This window comes from Hylobates moloch, unplaced genomic scaffold (genome assembly GCF_009828535.3).
Source record: "Hylobates moloch isolate HMO894 unplaced genomic scaffold, HMol_V3 SCAFFOLD_5, whole genome shotgun sequence".
Classification (NCBI taxonomy): Eukaryota; Metazoa; Chordata; class Mammalia; order Primates; family Hylobatidae; genus Hylobates; species Hylobates moloch.
This window is the reverse complement of record NW_026652280.1, coordinates 125,208,420-125,220,300: the sequence shown is the minus strand read 5'-3', so window position 1 is coordinate 125,220,300 and position 11,881 is coordinate 125,208,420.

Below are 11,881 nucleotides of genomic sequence, written 5' to 3'. Positions count from 1 at the left end.
GGGCATGTCATAAAATATACGTAAATTGCCAGATTATAGATAAATGCATTATTTTCTATGCCACACTTAAGTATGCATTATGATTTCCTAAGTTTGAAGGCCAGATTTGAAGTGCTATTTTCTTCTGATTACATGGGAGGTGAATATTTGTACTTAGCTTAGCTGATAAAGTCGATGTGTTCCATTCACTATGTATCTATTTATAGTATCTCTTAGATATTCCCAGACAATGAAATGCATAACCTACTGTCTTAAAAAATGTAATTAGAAGACCTATGCTCTGTGAAGTTCTAATAACCAAATTGAATGAAATATTATTATTATGGGATGGACACATGCCAAATATCGACTTAATTACATTGTATTCACTATTCTTTTATGGGTTGAAAACTCAAAACAAAACACATTTCAACTTAATATTTTAAATGGTCCTTGATCCAGAGAGACAATGAGTAAGATACAGATTTACAGAGTACCAATAATGGAAAACATAAAAGAAGACTGCTAGTGTGGGCATATGAGCTGCATATGTGAATTTGATAAAACTGTGAGTCAAACGACCTAAGACAAACGTGAATGTGGAGTGAAAAGAAATATAAACTAAGCATTCATTGAGAGCATTTGTCATATCATTTCTATCTGTGAACAATATAGTGGCAATGAATTAAAAACTGCCACTTTCAGTAAATTCATCTACTAAAGCACTAGACTTAACAGTATTTATGAATAAACAGCAGTTTACCCTAATGGCTTCAAAAATCAATCAAACAATTTGATGTACTATGAGCTACTTGAAAGTCTGATTGTGTAGCTGATTTCATTGCTCTCTGTTTACATAAATTACTTTTTATTTTTAGTTGTCTGTGAACCATTCCCTTAGACATCTATCAGAAAAAATGAAATATTTTGACACAAAAAGCACTCAGGAAGCTTCAGTGGTATCCTCTCCTATAGTTTAGGACTACCCTGATGTAAGGCTCTGATTAATATCATATGGGAAGAACTATTACAACCCAGAAGTATTGAATTGATCCCTGTTCCCATCTTTCTCAGAGTGAACTCATGGGATATTAATATTTGCATCAAGTGGATATCATCTTCTTCATATCTCTTGCTCTTAAGATATTGATCATGCACTACTAACTCCTTTCTTTTCAATAACCAAAATGGGCAAACTCTCTGACATGTGATTTTTCCTGATCCCTGCCTGTACTGATGCTAGCTCTGTTCTGTGATCCTTTCTTGTCTTGTTACTGAAATTTCTGGTCTCTTATTTGTTTAAACAATATTTAAAGAGCTGGGCATGGTGGCTTATGCCTGTAAGCTCAGCACGTTGGGAGGCTGAGGCTGGAGGATTGCTTGAAGCCCAGGAGTTTGAGACCAGCCTGGGCAACATAAAGAGACCTTGTCTTTACAAAAATTTTAAAAAATTAGCTGGGTGCAGTGGCACATGCCCGTTGTCCCAGCTACTTGGGAGGCTGAGGCAGGCGGATTGCCTAAGCCAGGAGGATGAGGCTAAAGTGAGCTATGATTGTGCCACAGCACTCCAGCCTGGGTGACAGAATGAGACTCTGTCTTAAAAATCCCACAAAACCCCAAAATCAAATATTTAAAGACTGGCATTGTTCTAGATTCCACAGAAACAGCAATTAAAAAACAATGAAGCCTTTGCTCATGGGGCTTATTGTCTAGTAGAGGAGGACAGATATTAAGTAAATAAATGAGTTGCAGTGATATGGCAGATATTGACAACTGTCATAACAAAAATAAAGTAGATTTGAAAGCAACTTTATATAGAGTGGTAATGTAAATCCTCTCTGATAAGCTCAAATTTGAACAAAGTCTGAAGAAGGTGAAGCTCCAAAGCATTCCAAAATCTGGAGGGAAGAAAGTTCCAAGCCTATCAGCAGCAGGAGAAAATACCTTGAAGCAGAAGCATGGTTGGGAGGTTAAAGGAATTTAGCGTAGTGAGGGAGGGGACTAGTAGTGAGGACAGAGTGATACTGGGAGAGTTCAGGGAACAAATCATATGGGGTCTTATAGTTCAATGCGTTTTGAATGAGATGGAACCACATTGAAGGATTTTGAGCGAAACCCTACAAACTCCCTAATCTTCCCTTCCAGTCACTATCAAGAGTAGCCTCTATGCTGACTTTCCATACCATAGCTTAGTCCAGTTTGCACTTGAACTTTAACATAAATGAAATTGAGCAGCGTGCCCTCTTGAGTGTCTAACTTATTTCACTCAAATTATACTTGAGAGACTTATCAATATTGTTGGACACAGTCATTATTTACTCATCTTCATTGCTGGACTTTCACTGTACAAACATGCTACAATATGCTTATTCATTTCATTGATGATTGACATTTAGGTTGGCTTGAGCCAACCTATATGTCTATATTGGACATATATTTGGATGAACATTTCTTTGGATGAACACATGTATATATTTTGTTTGGGTGTATACAAAGGAGTAGAATTGCTGGGTAAGAGGTTACATGTATATTCAGTATTTAATAAACACTGTCAAAACATTTTCCAGCACGGTTGTAATAATTCATACTCCCATCAACAGTGTTTGAGAATTCTTGTTGTTCTAATAGTCATATCTTTGTGTAATATGCTCCCATCCTTTGTGTGTATATAGAACCTCCTGACTTGCTTTAAACCAATAGAGAATGGTGAAAGTGATGAGATGTTACTTCTAAAATCAGATTGTAAAGACTGTAACTTCTGTCTTGCTGGCACTCTTGCTGTTTTGTTTACTTTCTCTGATGAAGCCAGTTGCCACATTATGATCTGCTAGATTGATAGGCCTATGCAACAAAGAACTGAAGAAATGAGGCTTTCAGTCCAAAAGCTGATGAGAAAGGGAATCCTGCCAACAATCACTAAAGTGTATTTAGAAACAGATCCATCTTCATTTGAGCCTTAAGATGACTGCAGCCTTATGAGAGACTCAGAGTCAGAGGACCCAGTTAAGTACCTGGACTCTTGACCCATAGGAATAATAAGAGTATGTGAGATAAATAAATGTGCTATTATAAATGCTTGCTATTTTAAGCTACTATATTGGGGTAATTTTTTACACAGTAATAGATAATTATATTTACCATTTGGATATACTATTTTGTGACATGCCTATACACATCGTTTGCCCATTTTTCTGTTGAGTTATATGCTTACTTGCTTATTTGTTTGCTTGATTATTTGTTTGTAGGAGTAATTTAAACACTCTAAACATGAGTCCCTAACATATTTATTGCATATATCTCCTCCCATATTGTGGCTTGCCTTTTCATTCTTCTAATGGTTTATCAATTTTATATAGTCCAATTCATCACGTTTTTTGCCCCTTATCATTAATGCTTTTTGTGCCTTGTTTAAGAAATTTCTGCCTACTTTGAGGTTATGAAGCTTTATTGTTTTACCTTTCACAGTTATATATATAATTCATCTGGAATTGATTATATTTGTGATGTGGGCCAGGTATTAAGATTTATTGTTTCCCACATGAATATCCAACTGATCTAGGAGAATTTATTGAAAATATTATCTTTACTGCATTGCATCAGAATATTACATTTGTTATAAATCAAATGACTATATGTGCTAAATTGAGCTGTGTTAAATTCGGTTAAACTGAAAACTGCATTTCCAAAAATTTTATTCAAAGAGTTTTCCATTGGAGTTGGCTATGTAGAAGAACTTGAACAGATTTGGAAGGAGAATATGAGAAAATGGCTATTAGCGTTGAAGGTCTTCTCTAGTAGATATGGTCATAGATGAACACAGAGATGCAGGTGAGCTCTAGTTTATTCTCACTCTTCTCCATGTCTAGCTTTTCCTTCTGATTGCTGTCTCAGCTGAACAACAGTAGCTCTAGGCCCCCACCAGTGGTTGGCAGTGCACCCACAAGAGTGGTATTGCATGGAGGCAACATTTTGCCATAGATCTGCTATTTTCTCTTCATGTCTGCAGCTGGACATACTTGTTTTTTCAGATAGTCCTACGATCTTTGACTTTTTCATCCATGACAGTGCATCAAGAGGACTTATTAGTGACATCCTCCCTGACCCCTCCAACCAATTCCCCTTTTGACAGAAAGGCATAGATAGTTGGTCCAGGCAATATGAAAGATCCTGTCCTGAGTGCAGGCCGATACAATATGTATGTGTGGGTCTGATTCTGGGCTCTTGTGTCCATACCATGGTCAGTTTTTTTCTATTCTTGCACCAATACCACAATGTGTTTTTTTTGTTTGTTTGTTTTTGTTTTTTTTTTTTTTTTGACAGGGTCTTGCTTTGTCACCCAGGCTGGAGTGCAACAGCGTAATCTCGGCTCACTGCAGCCTCTGCCTCCTGGGTTCAAGCGACTCTTCTGCCTCAGCCTCCCAACTGGCTGGGACTACAGATGTGCACCACCAAGTCTGGATGATTTTTGTATTTTTAGTAGAGATGGGGTTTCACCATGTTGGCCAGGCTAGTCTCGAACTCCTGATCTCAAGTGATCTGCCTGCCTCAGCCTCCCAAAGTGCTGGGATTACAGATGTGAGCCACCATGCCAGGCCCCACAATGTCTTATTCATTATAGTTTATAAGTCTTGATATGTGGCAGTAAAGTCTTCTAGCTTTGTTCTTCTGTGAGTTGGCCTTGGGTAATTTTGGCCTTTTTTATTTCTATATAAATTTTAGAATCAGCTTGTTAATATCAACCAAAAACATGCTGGATTTTTATTGGGATTGCACTGAATCTATAGAATGATTGAGGCACAAAAATTGGTATTTTTACAATAATATGTCTTCTGAACAATATATAACTTAGAACTAAAATCAATTTTCTTCAAATTCTTCCAAAAAATACAAACATACCCACTTTGAAATTGTTTTATAAGACTAGTATATCATTGATACAAGAATCAGTTAAAAGTTGTAGATTCTAATATTGGACAAAAAATGATATTTAACAATATGCTGTCTGGATGCAGACAAACTTTCAGCTCTCTGGCAGCCTAACTAGGGCACTTTCCCTTGCTCCCATAAGGAGATGACATTTATTTGGCTTAGAAATGTAAAGTCCTGCCGTGAATCCAGGTTATTATAATTCCTCAGGATCACAAGTTTCTACACATCTTTCTGAACAGGCTTTAGGCATCACCATTCCCTCTGAGATAAATCCTTGGACACAAAAGTGGAACCGAAGCTTCTAGATCTGTAAGAGATGACCAGGCCTCTTTAGGTGTCTCTTTTGGAAAAGTTTCAAGTGTTCAGAGAAGGTAGAACCGAGGTTTCCATCTTAGCCATAATAATTCATTAATGCTGAGTGAACTCATCAAGAACCCCTGGGACCTGCCCCAAGGATCTTGAGCCAGAATCATCTCCCACCTCATGCTCTAAGCATCCGCTGCAGATTCTCTCATATGGGGACTTAACTCTTCAGTTTTTCTTCTTTTACTCGGCTATACTAGACAGATAAAGAAACAAATATCCTTTTGGGCTCAGAGTTTAATATGCTATAAAAGAATGCTGTGGAAAAAAGTGAATAGGTTTTGGGAAAACAGGGTCATCTCCTTTTGAGGAACGCTGGAAAAAGTTGTAGAAGGAAGGATTACCCTGATTAAAAGATGAGGAGGACAGGGAGAAAGTGAGAAAGTTACCAGAGGGGTGCCAAAAAGCCAATGGGCTGATCTTGGTGAAGTTTCCCAGAAGGAGAGAGGACCCATGTGAGTGTCCTGGCTAAGATTCTTGGGGTTCTTAGAAAGCTGTACCAAGCAGCCTCTTATATTTTCTGCACGCAATACCTACACCTTCTGTTCTGTCCTTGTTGGTCAACTCTCACAGATCCCCTGTGTGCTCACTGCTCACTGTCTCCTCCGTACTCCATTAGACCAGGACTTTTAAAACTGTGAATAAGTGGACAATAGGATTGTTGTAGGGAAGTACCTTTGGGCTTGTTCTTAAGGAGTGATGAAATAAACCAGATACTCTCTGATCTGGAAAAGTAGTTGCAGAAAGTCTTATTATCTTCTCATTTTTTTACGCTTACTAAGTAGTTCTAATCATCGCATTCATAATGACCTTTACCACTGGAGAATTCCTGTTCATTCTTGAGGACTCAGCTCAAATGTTATCTCCTCTGAGAAGCCTTTCTTAATTCTCTCAGGCAGGGTTTTTAACTTATCTCTTAGTGTTCCTGTAGTCCTTTTTGTTTGGCTCCATTACAGACTTTGTCATGTTATTTTGTAATTATTTGTAAATTTTGTTTGGCTATCTATATCCAACTTGAGAACATCCTCTTATTTGTATTTTGTATCACCATAAATGGTACTTGACATATAATGGAATCTTAAAAACTGCTGTAGAATAAATTCATCCATTAGAGCAGGGCTTGCTTCATAATTTGAAAATTCCAGTGCAAAATGAAAATGTGGAGCTCTTGTTCAATAATTATTAAGGATTTCAAGTTAGCAACCACAGAGCATTAAATTGAGCATGAGGCCCCCCTGACTGCAGGGCTTTGTACATTCATGAAGCTGGCCCTGATCGCAAGTCAGTCTTGGATTCCAAAAATGTGCAATGTGGTGTAAATTCTACCACATTTTATTGGCTGAGCTGTAGAATTGATACTACTCAATGAGAATTGATACTACTCAATGACACTTAATTTGCTATGTAGGTGGTCATTATAGCAGAACATTATAAAGAATGGCCCTGTGAAATTTATTGTATACACTATACACATGCATGTTGAATATTTCTTATCTGAAATGCTTAGGACCAGAAGGGTTTTGGATTTTGGATTTTTTTCAGATTTTGGAATGTTTGAAAATACATGATGAGATATCTTGGGACCAGAACCCAAGTATAAACACAAAATGTATTTGTTTTGTGTATACCTTATACACATAACCTGAAGGTAATTTTATACAATATTATAAATAGTTTTATGTATGAAACAAAGTTTGTGTACATTTAACCATCAATAAGTAAAGATGTCACTATTTCAGCCACCCATGAGGACAATCTGTGGTTGTTTGACATCACCATTATTCCTGAGTCCGAATTTATATGCTACAAATCCTTCAAAATCATCACCTTGTTCATCATTATCACCAAACACAGTCTCAGGCCAAAGGTTGTATCAGACATGCACAAGAATGTCTTTTGTCATTGTGTTCCAATAATTGGCAATAGAATATAAGACATCCTTCATGACTGGGCATCGTGTCCTATGCTAGTAATCCTAGCACTTTGGGAGGCTGAGGTGGGTAGATGGCTTTAGCCCAGGAGTTCGAGACCAGACTGGGAAACGTGGCAAAATACTGTCTCTACAAAAAAAATACAAAAATTAGCCTGGCATGTTGGCAATTGCCTTTAGTTCCAGCTGCTTGGGAGACTAAGGTGGGAGGATCACCTTAACCCCAGGGAAGTTGAGGCTGCAGTGAGCCATGATCACACCACTGCACTCCAGCCTGTGTGATAGAGTGAGACCCTGTCAAAAAAAAAAAAAAAAAAAAGACATCCTTCATACTAAACTCCTTTTGAAAACCTTCCACACCCATGCCTCTGTTAACTGCTGCTAGCATGGTGTTCAAGAAAGTGTTTTTATGATTATACTTCACCGATTTAAGGAAACCATGATACATAGATGAATCAATGAAGTCATATTTGGGATAAAATACATGACACAAACATTATTTTTTATTAGAATTTCAGCTGGAGGATGAGCAGAACAGTTGTCAAGCAATAGAAAAATCTTGCAACCATCATGCAGTCCAGCTTCCCTGCACTGAGCATGAGCCACTGTACAAAATATTTGTGAATCCAGTCAGATAAGATGTCCCTGGTGATCCATACCTTTTTGTTAGAATAATAATGGACTGAAAAGAAAAATTCACTCCTTGAAAACAGTGGGGACCCAACCTTTTGTCTATCACAGCAAGTTTACACCTATGCATGTCTGCTGCATTAGGACATCCCAGTACAGCCGTTCTGTCCTTGTCACCTTTAGTTCCTCTAGGGGCTGTTTCATCTGCTGTAGTCAGTGTCTTCCTAGGGCAACAATGACAAAACAGTGATGTTTTATCAGCATTATAACTTGTGGTGTCAGATTTTCATCAGCAATGATCTTGGCAAACTCATCAATGAATCTCTCTGCTGCTTCATAATCTGCAGTTGCTTTATCACCACAAATCTTTAAAAACTTAAACCATGCCTTTTCTTAAATTTCTGCAATCAGCCTGTTTAATATTCATAGTTGCATTTAATTTTCAGTTTACCATGCTAGATCTTTGCTTGTTTCATGATCAGTGTCACCATTAAGTGGCATGTATTCACTGTGATGCTGACAGATCCACCTTTTAGTACACAATCAAGATCTTCATTTTAGCTTTATGAAGTGTTTTTCTATTTTTAAAAATTAACTTTTGTTTATCACCTTCAGCATAGTGAAACTTTCTCTTTAGTTTAACCTTCTCTTTACTTCAGGTAATATACAGAGGTCATTTCAACACCATACTCTTCTGTAAGATGTTTCACACTTACACTGCTATCTGGTTTGTCCAACAGCTTGACTTTCTGTGCTATAGATAAACATAAACATAAATGCTGCTTCTTTTTCTTATCACTATTACTGATAGCTGTATCTGCAGAATGTTTTGACATTTTCCACAATATATTTATACCAGATAGCCTAAGAATAAGACCTATATACAGTTAGTAATGTTCATAGGTCTTGGATCCATTTGGGAAATCACGGAGAACTTGCAGCATGTCCAGCCTCGATGCATATCATCTTATTACTATTTGTGTTCCTGCTTGTGTGAGGGATTCTGGGCATGTATGGAAAATATATATAACAGCTGAATGGGGCTGGGAGAGTATATTTTTCCTTGGAGACACAGAATAAACGATGCTGTGTGCTTGTGTTTTGACTATGACCCATCATATGAGGTCAACTATAAAATTTTCCCTTTGTGGCATTATGTTAGTGCTCAGAAAATGTCAGATTTTTGAGTATTTTGGATTTTTGGATTAGTAATGCTCAACTTTTACAAACACATGCATACAAATGTTGACTATGTTTTGAATGCAATATATTCCATATATGGTACCAAGGTTGTTGATTATATTAAATGTATATATGTCCTTTAGATTATGATCATTAGGAAAATTTTACTTTCAGTATTGGGATAAAGAAGAGTTGCATTTTCTTCTGAGTTACAGGAACTATCAATGAGGCTTTATATTTATTCATTCTTTGGTTCAACAACTATTTATTGACTACATACTAGGTGAGAGACACTCGGCTCGATGTTGGGATACAGTTGTAAATAAGACATGAACCATCATCTAACCGGGATTGTGTCTAATGAGAAAGACAGACCTATGCCAAGACAATCCTAAGCCAAAAGAACAAAGCTGGAGGCATCACGCTACCTGACTTCAAACTATACTACAAGGCTACAGTAACCAAAACAGCATGGTACTGGTACCAACACAGAGATGTAGACCAATGGAACAGAACAGGGCCCTCTGAAGTAATACCACAGATCTACAACCATCTGATCTTTGACAAACCTGACAAAAACAAGAAATGGGGAAAGGATTCCCTATTTAATAAATGGTGCTGGGAAAACTGGCTAGCCATATGTAGAAAGCTGAAACTGGATCCCTTCCTTACACCTTATACAAAAATTAATTCAAGATTAATTCAAGATTCAAGACTTAAATGTTAGATCTAAAACCGTAAAAACCCTAGAAGAAAACCTAGGCCATAGCATTCAGGACATAGGCATGGGCAAGGACTTCATGTCTAAAACACCAAAACAATGGCAACAAAATCCAAAATTGACAAATTGGATCTAATTAAATGAAAGAGCTTCTGCACAGCAAAAGAAACTACCATCAGAGTGAACAGGCAACCTACAGAATGGGAGAAAATTTTTGCAATCTTCTCATCTGACAAAGGGCTAATACCCAGAATCTACAAAGAACTCAAACAAACTTACAAGAAAAAAAAAAACCCATCAAAAAGTGGGTGAAGGATATAAACAGACATTTCTCAAAAGAAGACATTTATGCAGCCAACAGACACGTGAAAAAATGCTTATCATCACTGGGCATCAGAGAAATGCAAATCAAAACCGCAATGAGATACCATCTCACACCAGTTAGAATGGCAATCATTAAAAAGTCAGGAAACAACAGGTGCTGGAGAGGATGTGGAGAAATAGGAACACTTTTACACTGTTGCTGGGACTGTAAACTAGTTCAACCATTGTGGAAGTCAGTGTGGTGATTCCTCAAGGATCTAGAACTAGAAATGCCATTCGACCCAGCCATCCCGTTACTGGGTATATACCCAAACAATTATAAATCATGCTGCTATAAAGACATATGCACATGTATGTTTATCGTGGCACTATTCACAATAGCAAAGACTTGGAACCAACCCAAATGTCCAAGAATGATAGACTGGATTAAGAAAATGTGGCACATATACACCATGGAATACTATGCAGCCATAAAAAATGATGAGTTCATGTCCTTTGTAGGACATGGATGAAGCTGGAAACCATCATTCTCAGCAAACTATTGCAAGGACAAAAAACCAAACACCGTGTGTTCTCACTCATAGGTGGGAGTTGAACAACGAGAATACTTGGACACAGGAAGGTAAACATCACACGCCAGGGCCTGTTGTCGGGTGGGGGGAGTGGGGAGGGATAGCATTAGGAGATATACCTAATGTAAATGACGAGTTAATGGGTGCAGCACACCAGCATGGCACATGTATACATATGTAACAAACCTGCACAATGTGCACATGTACCCCAGAACTTAAAGTATAATTAAAAAAAAAAAAAAAAAAGAAATTCTAGGAAGAATGTAAAAAACAAAAAAGTATTCAGTAAATTGTACTGCTGCAAAAACTATGACAAGATTGTATAACGTGTGGTTCTGAGCTTGTCTAGGGTACAAGGAAGTCTTCCCTGAGGAAATAACATTTAAGCTGATACCTGAGATGAACAAGAGTAGATCAGAGTTGGATAAGAAGCATCGAAGTGGATAAAAGAAGCACAGAAGAAATCAGTGCAGTGGAAATGAAAGGTAAAAAGACCCGAGGTTCACATTAAAGTAAGTAGAAAGCAGAAATAACATGGGGACTAGAACCCTTGAGAAGAAAATAGGAGGTGATGTGAAGGAGTAATAATATTAAATGTGATCCTGGAGACGTAATAGAATTTTGGGAAGTAGAGCAGACATAGACATTGAAAGGGTCTATGAGAGGCCTTAGAAGCAGATGCTATGCTTCTTGAATACCAAAATGTCCTAAGAAGAAATTGGAGATGTGGGAAGAACATAAAAACAAATATTGCAACAAGCATTGAGGCTCACCATTGCTGTATTATCTTCCTGTTTTGCTGTAATAAATTACTACCAATGTAATGGCTTAAAAACAAGATGAATTTATTATCTTACGGTTCTGGAGGCCAGACATCTGAAATGGGTATTGCAGGGCTAAAGTAAAAATGTTGGCAGGGCTGATTCCTTCTGGAGGCTTTAGGGAAAAATCTGCTTCTTTGTTTTTTTCCAGCTTCTAGAGCTTCCTGCCTTTTTTGGCTCCTGGCCCTTGGCCAGCAACTACTGGACTCTGACCTCTGCTTCTGTCATCATGTCTCTTCTGACTCTCCTGCTTCTTTCACTTACAAGCATCGTTATGTGACTACATTAGGTCCACCTGGCTAATCCAGAATGATCTCGCATCTCAAGATCCTTAACTTAATCATATTTTCAACGTTCCTTTTGCCATGAAAGGTAACATATTCACGGGTTCTAGGGATTAGGACATCTCTGGGGATAGGGGGAGTGTATT